This window comes from Benincasa hispida, chromosome 4 (genome assembly GCF_027475165.1).
Source record: "Benincasa hispida cultivar pf3 chromosome 4, pf3_genome.v1.1, whole genome shotgun sequence".
NCBI classification, from domain to species: domain Eukaryota; kingdom Viridiplantae; phylum Streptophyta; class Magnoliopsida; order Cucurbitales; family Cucurbitaceae; genus Benincasa; species Benincasa hispida.
The window spans coordinates 65806113-65822124 of NC_143481.1; positions in this window are offsets into that span (position 1 = coordinate 65806113).

A 16012-nucleotide genomic window follows, 5' to 3' on the forward strand; every position below is an offset into this window, starting at 1 on the left:
GTCCACGGATATAGACTAATAATAGCAAATTGGTCCTTCACGAGTGTTCATTGCACCAACTGGGTCACATTATCGTTTTACCCTTGGGTTACCTATGTATCCTTAAGTATGGGTGCTTCTCTAATGAACAACCTGTTTATGGTCCAACCATTAAACAGAAACCCCTCTCAAGCCTACGAGAGGATAAGACCCTTTGTTCAAGTCCTAGAGACACCACTTAAGGGAACACTCATCTACTTATCTTAAAGTCGGAAAGGAGTGAATTTCATCTTGTATTATTATGTTTCCAGCTCCCCGCTCGATTTTATCCCCAAAATGGTAGGCTTATTGAGCCAGTGAACTGGCCACTCTCACCCATACAAATCAAAAGACAATCCCTCGTGGACAGGAGTATTGGGGTTGACGTCCTAAATCTCGTGGGTCTTGTAGTTTGTAATTGTATTGTTCAAACAATTTATTTATTTAATAAAATCTGAGGTATTTTATTCGATATTTAGTAGCATTAACCCACAAAACCAATAAACAAACATCCAAGATTATCTTCTATAACTTAAACATGTATGTAAAGACATATGGATGAATCGTGTTTAAGTGATATCTTGAAGGGTCTGTAGTACATGGATCAGGTTGGGTACCTTATCTTGGTGACACTACAAATACGACCTACTTTGTAAATGTTACAATTGTTGTAAAGTGCCACAAATGATCTGATCTTGATCATTCATGTAGAGACATGTGAGTGGGGGTGTTCTATACAAAGGGGTTTGTATAAGATTGAACCACGAAATGAATAGTCTCATTATATAAAGTCGTTAATAATAAAAACTTACATTTTAACTAGAATGATGATAGGTGGCATGACCTAAATTCTAAGTGAATTGTGAACTCTTGCCCATGAAAGCGGTCCGTTGATTTGTATGGGTGAGGGTGGCCAAATTTCCGACTGAATAAGCTTACCATTTTAAGCATTCATCTGATTAGGGAGCTGGGAATAGACCTACACAAGACGAAATTCACTCCTTCCCTAACGTCTGAGTAAGTAGATAAATTGCCCTCTTAAAGGTTTATTTCAAGGCTTGAACAATGCGGCTGTGAAACCCGGATTTCCATTTTTCCTACTTAAGTAGGTGATTAAGGGATTAACTAGGAGAAAGTTAAATCCTATGATGAAGAAAAAGGGAATTTCTAAGTGTTGAATAGATTTTCCTTGAATAGCTTTGAGTTAAGCTTAAATCCCTGAAAATTGACTAAGTGTTGGACTATGCATTGCTATGTGAGTAGCTTTGAGTTAAGCTTAAATCCCTGAAAATTGACTAAGTATTGGACTAGGCATTGTTATGCATTGGCCACAAGATCTTGGAAAGAGTACTTGGGTAAAGGAAAAATTTGGAAATTTAGCTAAGTATAGAAAGTTGTGTTGATGCGTTGGAAGGGACCAATGCTTTGGAAGAAGTTGTGTTGATGCATTGGAAGGGTTGTTGGTGATGGAATGCGACTAAAGGAAGGAAAATGGAAGTGATGCGTTGAACATCCAAGAGTTTGTGGACACATATGAAGGATGAACTCATAGAGGATATCATCCATACAATTGGCTTGTTAGGAAGAATTCTTAAGCCTTAAGTAAAAGAGGTGGCAACATAAGAAGACATACAAAGGTAAGGGCCATGCGTTGGTGAAAGGAGAAGAAGAAACATTGGGTTGTGCTGATGCAAGATTGCGTTGATGGTGTAAGGAAGAGACACTTGGTCATGCGACTAAGTAGGAGGTGTCAACCATGGAGCAATCTTGGATGCCTATAAATAGAACCAAATACTTCATTCTTCAGATCACAACTCAAAATACATAAAGAATAGTGGAAAAGTTGAGGAAACCTTGCGTTGAGAGCAAAAATCCATGCGTTAGACATAGAAGTTCAAAGAGGACGCATTGGACAGTGAAGTCTGGAAAGCAGCATCAACTTAAAACGAGGATTTCTCCCAGAATACTCGTGCGTTTTATGTGATTTCAAATCCATCTGAAAGCTAAAGAAGTCTAGTTTTCATGGGGGGCTTCAGAAGAAGAAGCTCCAAGGAATCAGGCTAGAGAATGAGGAAAAAATAGAAGGGTCGAGCTATCGAGTAAGCTGGGCCACTCTTGATATTTTGACGTTTTCGGCCAAACCACGAGGATTTCTAAGCTTTAGAGTAAGTTTCCTGAGACATTTTAGAGCATATTTGTAGAAGGAAGTATCTCTAGATAAAGCCTATAACTATGAGTAATCTGAGCTTTAAGTTGAATCTAGATTTTAGAGTTCAAAAGGGAGCCCGAGGTGACAAAGGAACTTCTAGAGAAGAAGGTTCCTAAACGATCAAGGTGAGTGACTAAAATGTTTTCAATGTTTTAAGAAACCATGTGCTAAAGAAAGGTCTTTCAGATAAAGACATGTTTTCTAAGTTTTATTAAAGAAAGTTATTTTATGACTAGTTTTACTTGAAACTCGATACTGAAGGACGTTTGAGAAGGTATCTGAATAGCTCGATACTGAAGGACACAGTTAAGAAGGTATCTAAGAAAAAGTACCCAAGTGTGGGGTAGTTCTTCTGATAAAAATCAGTTTTTTGGTCACTTACTAGGCTTTATAGCTCATGCTTTCCAAATGTTTTTCTTTTTTCCATGTAGCGAAAGGTGAGGAGTTCCAGGGTGCTGCTAAGGTCAAGGTCTGCCACATGCCACAATTACACTTCCGGAGGGTTTTACGGTTGTTTTTGTAAACTTTGTTGTTAAGTCTTTGAGTTGTATAAATGTTACATTGTTGTAAAATAAAATGGGCCTACTTAATCAGTTGATTGTTCAATTTATACATTGGTATCAGAGTTATTTTCCCAAGAGTTATTAGGCAGTAAGTATCAACGAAAGGGTTGATAACTGCTACCAGTCACGCCCTTTCTCAGGCTCGGAGGGTGGTCTGGGGCGGGGTGTGACAACTTGGTATCAGAGTATAAGTTTCTGAGACAATTGAGGAATTAGTTTATACCAGCTTAGAATCAAAGTATAAGTGCTAGGAAGGTTGAGATTGAGTTGATACTAGTTTAGTATCAAAGTATATGTTCTTGAAAACCTGAGGGTTGAGTTTAGTAAAACCAAAGGGAAGTGTGATAGAGTAAAGGTTTAAAGAGAAACCTAAGAATTAGTCAAAATGCGATTAAGAGGAATGGCAGAAGTGGCATAACCTTGCAGGCAACCGGAGCTGGAACTCACAACGCTACCTGAAGATTACCGAGGAAGGTAAGTGTGAATTTAAGTTATTCTCATTTAGTATTTGAGATAGAAATGTTTATGTTGTAGATAGTTTGGTTCAACATCAAGCTTGGAGATGGCTAGGTGAGGTATCGTGGGACAAACTAAGAAAGTTGATATCAGAGTAGCACAGTGGAAGCGTGGTAATAGACGAGGTTATAAGAAGTTACAACAGTGGTTGTTGTGAAACCTTAAACCAGAGTTAGTTTGAGTAAATTTCGATGACGAAATTTTCTTAAGGGGGAAGTAAATGTGAAACCCGAATTTCCATTTTTCCTACTTAAGTAGGTGATTAAGGGATTAACTAGGAGAAAGTTAAATCCTATGTTGAAGAAAAAAGAAATTTCTAAGTGTTGAATAGATTTTCCTTGAGTAGCTTTGAGTTAAGCTTAAATCCCTGAAAATTGACTAAGTGTTGGACTAGGCATTGCTTATGAGTAGCTTTGAGTTAAGTTTAAATCCCTGAAAATTGACTAAGTGTTAGACTAGGCATTGCTATGCATTGGCCACAAGATCTTGGAAAGAGTACTTGGGCAAAGGGAAAATTTGGAAATTTGGCTAAGTATAGAAAGTTGTGTTGATGCGTTGAAAGAAGTTGTGTTGATGCGTTGAAAGAAGTTGTGTTGATGCATTGGAAGGGTTGTTGGTGATGGCATGCGGCTGAAGGAAGGAAAATGGAAGTGATGTGTTGAACATCCAAGAGTTTGTGGACGCATATGAAGGATGAACTCATGGAGGATGTCATCCAGATATGTGGCTTGTTAGGAAGAATTCTTAAGCCTTAAGTAAAAAAGGTGGCAGCATAAGAAGACATACAAAGGTAAGGGCCATGCGTTAGTGAAAGGAGAAGAAGACACATTGGGTTGTGCTGATGCAAGATTGCGTTGATGGTGTAAGGAAGAGACACTTGGTCATGCGGCCAAGTAGGAGGTGTCGGCCATGGTGCAATCTTGGATACCTATAAATAGGACCAAAGACTTCATTCTTTAGATCACAACTCAAAATATATAAAGAAGAGTGGGAAAGCTGAAGAAACCTTGCGTTGAGAGCAAAATCCATGCACTGGACATAGAAGTTCAAAGAGGACGCATTGGACAGTGAAGTCTGGAAAGCAGCATCAACTTGGAACAAGGAGTTCTCCCAGAATACTCGTGCATTATGTGATTCCAAAGCCATCTGAAAGCTAAAGGAGTTTAGTTTTCATGGTGGGGCTGCCAGAGAAGAAGCTCCAAGGAATCAGGCTTGAGAATGAGGAAAAGACAGAAGGGTCGAGCTTAATTATATATGATATAATTACTATAGTGTATTTGATACATTATAATATAAAATTATTTAAGGAAGAATTAAATATTTGAATATGATTCAAATACTAATTGTATGAATGAAATTCATACAATTAAATTTAATATGAATTGGATTTATATTAAATACCATGCATTATTGAGAGAAATAAAAACTATAGGTTATACTGTATTTGATATAATATAAACTATACGTTCTGTGTTATATTTGATATAACATATAATTATATATATATATACACATACAAACATATATATAATGAGTTATTGTATATATATTTTTTATTTATTAAATTAAATTTGTTTAATTTAATTTTAAAATTAAATGGAGGGAATTACAACTTCCCTCCCCCTAATTTTCTCTCAAAAAATTGTGGTGTGTCATAGGAGAACACAAAAGGCGTGGGTATATTTTATCAGAAGATTTCTCCCTGCAAAAATTTCCTCTCTAAAAAATTCTTTCTTTCTTTCCAAAATCATCATAGCCTACAACTCTTGTGATTTCCCAACCCATAAGGAGAATACAAAGGAAAATCTTGTGGTGATGGCCATTTTGGTTTTTCGGTTGCGATCATTCGTGGAGAGGAGATCGTGAAGAATTATTGGCTTCAGGTGTAAGTGTGACTAATCCCTAAATTCTTCTTCTTGATTATTGCATGTTGTAAATTTTATTGAAAATGCATAATTTTCTTCTCTGTAATTTTTGTTCTCTGTGAAATTGAAAATTGGGATCAATCATCGCTTCCGCATTAGACCTCATAATCCTTCAATTGGTATCAGAGCTAGGTTTTGGTCTCTAATTTTCAATTTTCGAAATTAAATTACAGATTGATGGTAGGTTCTGTACATTTTATGCATTTATATAGAATGTATGTTATTTGCAATTTTGGATGTTTTGGGATTGAACTATATAGTTTTACTGCTTTCTTTACAAATTTGATTTGTAAGGGCCCGTTGTTTTGGGCATAACTATTGTAGTCGAGTTTGTAACTCATTGTTAGTGTCATTCGTGAGTTTTTTTGATAATGTTCTGGTGAAAACGAGGTCCAAATCGGAGCAAAAACGATGGAATTCACGGATGTACAGTAGGTGACTGTACATCAACATAGTAATGCTGCGAAGAGGCAGGCGGAAATTTTTTCCATAGCGTTGCAACACTCCGAGATGAAAAAAATTACGTGATTCGCGCATGGTTCGGTTCGTGGTTCGGCTGATTTGCGTCCGATTCACTTGGTTCGAGCAGTTCGCGGCTCGGTTCGATTTTTTTGGTCCGATTCAAGTAGCTCTCTTGTTGTAATAATTAGTTTTTAATTAATTAAACTAATATAAATATTATATTAATTTAATTGATGATTTAGGAGTCCAATCCCGGTCCATAAATTGTTCTTTAACTTATGCCTTAGATGTATGGTTTAATTTGTATGTGTGTGTGTGTGTGTGTCATAATATATGATATATAGTAAAGTCCCACTATAGGTTATGCATTAATCATGCATCAAGAATATTATAACTGTTAAAATATAGTTGTATAATTTATTTTATAGCATGCTCATGCATCATATAATCTAAGTGTTATAATATATGTTTGCATGCATAATTACATTGTCATGCATCATTTATATTATAAGAGTTATAATATATAGTTTGATGTATGTATCAATGTTATTATTTTTATTTCATTACTTTAGTATATAATTGTTATGTATGTTAAGTAATGAAATGGAGATTGCATAAATCATGACACTACTTTAGATAATTCTATAAATGTTATAATTTTACTAAGTATGTTATTAAATGCAATGCATGGTTTTAATTTATTTCATTTATTTTATAACAGTTATAATTAAATATTTCTAAAAATCAATAATTTAGAATTGCATATAAACTTAAGTTAAAATCATTTTTTAAATAGTTTACATAGACCTAAGAACACAATATTTCTAATATGATTAAAAATTAGTTTAATATTTTTAATCAGTTTAATAGGATTAAATTGGTTTTAATAAAAGATTGAAATTGTAGCAAATGTATGTATAACGGACCTTCTTCTAAGGCTAGTTCTGTTTAGGCTGAGGTATTTAAGCTGACGAAAATGGAACACTCCTACCTGGGAATTGACCTGGAAGGTGAATTAGATAGATTTGCTACAAGCATGCAATTGTTGATTAAAGGTTGTTAAAATGTTTAAAGAACATTAATCAAAATTGTTTAACTATCCAAAGTAAGTGTTATTCTTACGCAAATTTAAACAATCACTTCTTACGCAAATTTAAACAATCACTTAATAAAAATAATTAACCATATTTTTCTAAGTTAAATTAAACCTAGGTAAAACACTCAGTGGGAGGAAAATGAGGTACATGATACTTCATTTTCTTTCCACATTTCTCCCTCATAGTTCACATTGTGAGACCTATACTCGACTTCGAGGCACCTTTGTTTGTGTCCCTCTACGGGTGGTGTTTGTATAGATCAATACCAAGGTGAATGAAAAGAGTGTTTATAGTAAGTAGGAGCGAGACGTATGTCACACATCCCACGGTCTCTCTGATTATTTTGTAGTAAATTTTCATGCTCAACCTCAAGGTACCTTTGCTTGTGTCCCCATACGGATGATATTTGTATGACTCTTTATCAAATTCCAGAAATGGATGGGGTTTCTTTAGTTTTTGTCCCAATCGAATTTTTCTTGCAGTTGGCTCCTTGAGGCGAAACTCTAAAATTTAAAATAAGGGGGTTACACTTACAATAAAATGTTAAGCTAGTTAACAATTTCTGGACCGAACAATGGTGATTAATATTTACAGGAACAAGGAGTTGTTCTGTATATTGGTTGAGATGGTCCCATTTTAGTGAAAGGGTACCTAATTATCTTACAGTGGCTTTTACCCTGCCTCACTAAAATATCATTGCAAAATAAATGTCACATAGAATGCATTAAATTATTTTGCTAAATTTGATTGGTTTTTCAAACTAGGTAATGCATAGATTACTAATATAAATAAATTGTATGTTTCAATTCCAAAATGATTTTCGAAACATTAAATATGCTCGTTGTCGACAAATTAATTGACGATAATTACATCACCTGGAAAAACACTATTAAGACAATTCTGATCATCGATGATTTGAGATTTGTCCTGGTGGAGGAATGTCCTCCAGTCCTAGCTCAAAATTCCGCTGGAAAAGTTCGGGAGGCATACAAGCACTGGTTAAAGGTAAATGAAAATGCTCAAGTGTATATCTTGACAAGCCTTTCTGAAGTCATGGCCAAGAAGCATGAGCCTATGCTTACTGCCCAATCATGGAGTCCTTGCGGGGAATGTTCGGATAACCGTTTGTTCAGCTCAAGCATGACACTATTAAATTCGTCTTTAATGCCTGTATGCAAGAGGGGCTTCTGTTCGAGAATACATTATGAACATGATGGTCCACTTTAATAGGATTGAGAGATTGGTTAAGAATGTACTTCTAAGTGAGTTAGAAGAAATTTTTTTACTTGTATGTGAGTCATGGCTTAAAGGCAAAATGAAAAAAAGATCTTTTATTGAGAAAGGTCACAGGGTCAAAGAGCCTTTAGAACTTGTACATTTAGACCTCTGTGGACCAATGAATGTTAAAGCACGGGGAGGTTATGAATGTTTCAATAGATTTATTGATGATTATTCAAGGTACGGTTACATTTACCTAATTCATTATAAGTCTGAATTTCTTGAAAAGTTCAAAGAATTTAAGACCGAGGTTGAGAACCAATTAGGTAAATCTATCAAGACACTTCGATCAGATCGAGGTGCGGAGTATTTGGACTTGAAATTCCAGGACTATATGATAGAACACGAGATTCAGTCACAACTCTCTGCACTGAGAATGCCTCAATCGAATGGTGCATTTGAACGGAGAAACAGAACCTTGTTAGAAATGGTTTAGTTCATGATGAGTTATGCTCAGTTGCCTAACTCATTCTGGGGGTATGCAGTAGAGACTGCAGCTTACATTTTGAATAACATTCCCTCTAAGAGTGTTTCAAAAATACCTTATGATGTATGGACAAGGCGAAAAGCTAGTTTATGTTATTTCTGGATCTGGGGTTACCCGACACACGTGTTGGTGTAAAATTCTAAGAAATTGGAACATCATTCGAAATTATACCTATTTGTGGGTTACCCTAAAGGAACGAGAGGTGGTTAGTTTTATGATCCTCAGGATGATAAGGTAATTATATCGACAAACGCCACATTCCTGGAGGAAGACCATATACGAGATCATAAACCTCGTAGTAAACTGGTATTGGAAGAGATTTCAAAAGATGCTACAGACAGATCAATAAAAGTTATTGATCAGGCTCGCTTATGAATAAGAGTTGTTGATAGATCAAGGGCATCTGGTCCATCACATCCTCTTCAAGAGTTGAGAGAGCCTCGACATAGTGGGAGGGTTGTGAAACACCCTAATCGCTATATGGGTTTAACTAAAACCGAAGTCCTCATACCTGATGATGGCTTAGAGGATCCATTAACTTATAAATAAGCAATGAATGATGTTGATCGAGATCAGTGGATCAAAACTATGGACCTTGAAATAGAGTCTATGTACTTTAATTCAATCTGGAAACTTATAGATAAATTTGATGAGGTAAGACCTATCAGTTGTAAGTGGATATACAAGCATATAAAAGACCATACAGACCTATAAAACCCAATTAGTAGCAAAGACTTATACCCAGGTTGAGAGGTGGACTATGAAGAAACATTCTCACCTATTGCTATGATTAGATCAATAAGGATACTCTTGTCCATTGCCACTTTTTCTAATTATGAAATTTGACAAATGGATGTCAAGACTACCTTTTTAAATGGCAATCTTGAAGATAATATTTATATGGTCCAACCATAAGGGTTCATTCAATAGGGTCAGGAGCAAAAGGTTTGCAAACTAAAGAGATCTATTTATAGATTGAAACAAGTGTCCAAATCTTAGAATATAAGATTTGATATTGCAGTTAAATCTTATGTATTTGAACAGAACGTTGATGAACCGTGTGTATACAAAAGGATCATCAACTCCATTGTAGCATTTCTAGTTTTGTATGTAGATGATATCCTACTTATTGGGGCTATTGTAGGATACCTAATTGACATAAAAAATTGGCTAACAACCCAATTTTAGATGAAAGATCTGGGAGGGGCGTAGTATGTTCTTAGGATTCGAATTGTTCGAAGTCGAAAGAATAGAACGCTAGCTATATCTCAAACATCTTATACAGACAAGGTGTTGTCTAGGTTTAAGATGCAGGATTCCAAAAGAGGTCTTTTATCTTTTAGGAATGGAATACATTTGTCAAAGGAACAATGTCCTAAGACAACTCAAGAAGTTGAGGATATGAGACGGATTTCTTATGCATCAGCAGTCAGAAGTTTGATGTATGCAATGCTATGTACTCGTCCAGACATATGTTTTGCAGTAGAGATTGTCAGTAGGTATCAGTCCAATCCTGGTTATGCACATTGGACTGCCGTTAAGAAAATTCTCAAGTATCTTAGGAGAACGAAGAACTACGTGCTCGTAGATGGAAATAAGGATTTGATTCTTACAGGATATACTGACTCCGATTTTCAGACTGATATAGACTCTAGAAGATCTACTTCGGGATCGGTGTTCACTCTAAATGGAGAAGCCATAGTATAGAGAAGTATTAAGCAGAGCTGCATTGCAGACTCTACAATGGAAGCAGAATATGTTGCTGCATGTGAAGTAGCCAAGGAAGCAGTATGGCTTAGAAAGTTTCTAGCTGATCTGGAAGTTGTTCCAAACATGCATATGCCAATCACTTTGTATTGCGATAACAGTGCGGCAGTATTGAGCTCTAAAGAACCTAGAATCTATCAGCGCGAAAAATATATTGAGCACAAATATCATCTCATCAGAGAGATCATGCTAAGAGGAGACATTATTGTGAGATAAATAGCATCTAAGCACAATATTGCTGATCCATTTACAAAGGCCCTCCCAGCTAAGATTTTTTAGAGTCACCTGAAGAGTTTAGGACTACTAGTAAGTATATAGAGGATGCTTGATATTTAAATAGTATCAAGTAAAAACTTATTATTTTGACATTGTAAAAATGTCAAGTTTTGGTTAGCGTGAAAAAAATCGAAAATGTTCGGGAATCTCCACCTTTTAACACTTTTCTTGATGCTTTCCTAAAAAAAACTATTATTGCTCGACATTTTTTCAAAAAAAAAAAAAAGTCAAGTAACTAAAAATTGCTAATGTCAAGTGTTGAAATATGGTGCATTAGCCCTAAGGGCATATGTGTCTTTTCCTTTATGCCTACTAAAATTAGGGTTTCCCTCATTCTATTTAATCTGAGTTTAAGGTCTTTTGTATGTATGACATTAAAATAATAAAAGCTTCTCTGTCGTGGTTTTTCCTCCCTGAATTAGGGTTTTCTACGTAAACCTTGTGTTATTTCTTTTTCCTTTCACTTTCAATATGGTATCAGAGTAAGGTGATAAGATCCTAGTCCCGATAGAAGAAATACAGTCATCAGTCATGTTTGGTGTTGGAGCAATAGCCGACACAACAAATATGGCCATAATTCAAGCGGTTATAGATCGCTAACTTCGAACAATCTTGAACCTAACAACCCTACAGCCGTCGATCGACCTCAACCCTACAGCTGTCAGAGCCGCACCATCTAGTAGCTGCAACCCAATCTTCGAGTAGTCGTGGACTATCCAGATGATGAGCGGTCAAACTCTAGTCGGCACGCCATTGTTCGTATAGTCGCAGCAAGCGTCGGATGGGTTTGCTCGAGCTTCTGGGTTGAGTCAGACGATCAAGCAGCAATCGCTCACGTCCATGCAAATCTCGTGCCCGCCGTTTGCTATTCCTTCAGAATCAATAGTCGCACGTCCTCCCGAGCTAGTCTCGCACCAGTCGACTGCCAATCCTTCCGTCAGCGCAGTACCTGGCCGTGGAGCTTTGAGCAGTAGTGCCAAAGTGTTTGGGCAGTACCTGGTTGAATCTTCTGACCGATTTTTTTGGTTCCTTCCAGCAACAAAGGTCTATCCCAAACGTGTATCCGCTTCAGCCTCGGTATCGAGTGGGTGACTCTATGGGTGATAGTTCTATTTTCAGTTCCTATAAGTAGAAACAGTCGAGATCAGAGACCCATGGGGAACTCCAATAGAAATTGACAAGCCTTTAACAATAGATGGCGGTTCTTGGTTCAAAACTAAATGACCATGAGTTTTCTAGTCTTCCAATCTATTCAGAAAACCCGATAACAGTGTTCCCTACTCTACCTACTACTAATATGTTAACTGGTACTTTGGAAAACTCTAAAGGATTGATCACATATGAGAAGTTGAATGGCCAAAACTACTTCTCTTGGTCCTAAATGATTAAAATGGTCCTTGAAGGGCGCCATAGATTTGGGTATTTAACTAGAGAAATATTGTACCGAGCCCTGGGGATCCCCAAGAGTGGGTCTGGATGGTAGAAGATTCTTTACTTTGGTCAATGTTGATAATGTTGGGATTGGTGTCCTAATTCTCCCGGAGTCTCGTAGTTTATAATATATACACATTGTTATGAATAAACTAAGAGTTATTTTATCTAGCATTTACTTATATCCAATAAACAAAGCTCCATGCATATTGTATGTAAACTTAAGCATGTAAATGAGATATACAACTGGATCATGCCTTAAATAATACCTAAATAGGTCTGTAGTATAAGGATTAAGTTAGGATATTTGATCCTTGTGACACTACGGATACGACCCGCTTTGTAGAGGCTTGCAAGTGTCGTAAACTACTATAGATGGTAGATCCTGACCATTCATGTGGAGACATACAAGTGGGATATTCTATACAAAGAGTTTTTATAAGACTGGACCACGAGATGACTAGTCTCTGTATATAACATCGTTGATACTAGAGACTTATATCTCATCTAAACGACCATAGGTGACATGACCTCAATCCTTAGTGTTTTGGGAACTTCTGCTTTTGAGGGCGGCCCTTTGATTAGTATGAGTGAGAGTGGCTAGATTGCCACTCAACATACCTATCTTTTTGGGGACTTGTCTGATTTGGGAGCTGGGAACTCAGTTACACAAGATGGAATTCACTCCTTCCCAAAAGCAGGGGTAAGTAGATAGATTACTCCCTTAAAGGCTGATTTCGAAGCTTGAATATAGTGGCCACAGCTTCTCTTTGGAAGAGAGGACTCAGTCATAGTAGGACTATGACTTATGTTTATTAGAGGGATCAATGGTACTTAAGGAGTTAGATGTAACTACAGGGACATAACGGTTATTGGCCCAGCTGTACTTATGAGCGATTTGTGAAGGGTTATCGCACTATTGGTTGGTTGATATAGACACATAATATATCTGTAGTAAGAAGAGTTCAACTGTCGATCTTTAGTGGAATGCCTGACAGTTAACAGATGGTGGATCCTGTGACTAAAGAGTTTAGTCAGTTATTCACGTACCGTTGGAGCTTTGAGCTACAAGTCCATAAGGTTCCCTTGGTAGCTCGAATGATTCAAGTTGAGAATCAGTTCTTGGTGTTGATTTGAAATGTTCAAATTGACAAGAGGTAATTCGATTATATATGATATGATCAATGTGATGTATGAGATACATCAAGTGGAGGATTAATGTAATACATTAAGTACCATGAAATAGAAAAAGAGTGATAGTTTATATGTTTTATGAGATGAAATATTAAAACTATAGGTTATAAATATAGTATGGTAAGTTGGTTATCATATATTTATAATAATATTAATTATTGGATAATTATCTCTTTTTCTCTAATAACCAATTAAGTGGGAGGTTATTAGTGGTTTCATGGTAACTTGAGATAAAAGGAAAAATATTTTCCTAAATTTTGTAGTTGATGATTGAGATTTCCTATTCTCGGAAAGATCTCACGTAGATGCTGTCAAGTAAATTAGATTCACTAAACGATAGCTGAAGAGAGACTATACGACCGTGGAGTGACTCTACACAATAGTCACTCAGCTGGCCAATAGCTAAACGACTGAGGAGCTTTTGTTAAACGATCGCATAGCTTTTGTTAAACGATTGAGCATCGTCTATATGATAGACCTTTGCCATCTCCCACTTGCTCGATCATTTACATGATTGTTCCTCCGGTCTCTTCCTCTAACCAAGTCCACACAGAACCCATACTTCTGGATTCTCACACCGAGAATACTAAAGTAGACATTGTGGTGGTGTCGTACTCAACTCGACATAGTTCGAGGTATTTGGAAGTCGTTCGCTTATTTGTGGTATTGGAGATCATTCTGTTCGTGGTTGCTGTGATCGTGCTGTGTTGCGATCGTGGTGTACGAGCGTTTGTGTGTTGCTGTCTTGCTGGTTGAACAAGCATTCGTGATCAAAGGTGTTGAAGATGAGTCTTCAGAGGTATGTGTAATTCTTCCCTTGATCTTAGTAAAGCATGTTGTAATTTCATTTTGCGCATAGCCTGTATGTTTCGTTTCTTAATTGTAATTGTTAATGTTCATATACGGATGAAATTTGGAACGATCGTTCCACTACTCATAGAAATCCCCATGTCCGATTTCCGTCAGATAAGCAACATGGAACCTCAAATTGGGAAACCGCTGCTATATTCAGCCATTACATGGGATATCTAGGATGCGGTCCGTAGGTTATATTCTAGAAGACAGAACGCATCTCACCTATATACTTTACATAAATAGGTTTATGAATGCAAGCAAAGGAGCATGGATGTAACATCCTATTTCAACAGAATGTCTTTGTTATGGCAAAAAATGGATCTATGTCGAGAGATCATCTGGAACTGTCCGCATGAAGGAATTCAATACTCGAAGATAGAAGAGTTTGATCGTGTGTATGATTTTCTTGCAAGATTGCACCCTAAATTTGATACAGTTCGGAGTCGAATACTAGGGCAGAAACCAATATTGTCCCTCATAGACGTCTGTTCAAAGGTTTGATTGGAAGAGGATAGATCGAGTGCAATGAATGGGTCTGGAGTTACTACTGTAGAGTCAGCTGCCTTTGGGGTGAAATTCTCTGGATCTGATGGTGAAAAACAGAATATCAAAACACCTATAGTATGTGATCATTGCAAAAAACAGTGGCACACGAAGGATCAGTGTTGGAAACTGCATGGCCGACCTCCCAATGGTAAACATCGTCTCTCAAATGACAAGTCAAAATCTGGGCGTGTTATGGTGAATGAATCATTTGAGGGGGCCACACAACCTCAGGTACAACCTCAAACATAACCTCCGGTAACCAACCCAAGTGACTCAGGTACCATAGGGATCGAAACAGTTGCTCAATCAGGTAACCCTCAATCTTTTAGTTTTCTCGTTGAAGGGAATGAGTTCTGGATTCTGGATTCAGGAACGACCAATCACTTGACTGGCTCATTGAATCGATTCCTCTCGTATTATCCGAGTGCTGGAAATAAGAGGATTCATATTGCAGATGGATCCTTCGCTCCTGTTGCTGGAAAAGGCAGACTGTCACCATTTCAGGGATTAGTTTTACAAAATGTCATACATGTACCAAAAATTTCCTACAATTTGTTATCAATAAGTAAAACAAAAGATTTGAATTGTAGAGTTTTCTTCTCACCACATACTGCTTTGTTTAAGGACTTGAGCTCAAGGAAGACGATTGGCACTGCCCGATATGACAGGGGCTTCTATTTCCTTTCTGAAGATGTTTCCTCCAGGAATTATTTTAGGACTTTTTTTTTTTTTTTTTTTTTTTTTTTTTTTTTTTTTTCCATTTACTATGTCTAGAAAAGATTATTTATTGTGGCATTTTCATCTTGGACATCCAAGTTTTCAATATATAAGATATTTGTTTCCTCATTTATTCTATAATGTGAATATTTCTTCTTTGTCTTGTGATGTTTGTATACGTGCTAAACAGCCTCGTGTTTCTTTTATCTCTCAGCCTTGTAAACCTACCAAGCCTTTCCACTTGATCCACAGTGATGTTTGGGGTCCTTCAAACATTTCTACCCTGTATGGTAAATAATGGTTTGTCACCTTCATCGATGATTATACCCGATTTACATGGGTATACCTCATTGCTGATAAATCCGAGGTCCTGTCTACCTTCCAACAATTCTATACCACCATCTTAACTCAATTTAATACGAAGATTGCCATCCTTTGAAGTGACAATTGGCGTGAGTTTGTCAATCACACCCTCCGGGAATTCCTAATGTCAAAAGGGATCGTCCAACAAAACTCTTGTGCTTATACTCCATAACAAAACGAGGTGGCTGAACAGAAAAATCACCATCTTATTGAAGCTACTCGTTCCTTGATGATCCCTGCGTCTCTTCCATCATACCTTTGGGGAGACGCGATCCTTACTGCAGCCCATCTCATTAATAGGATGCCTT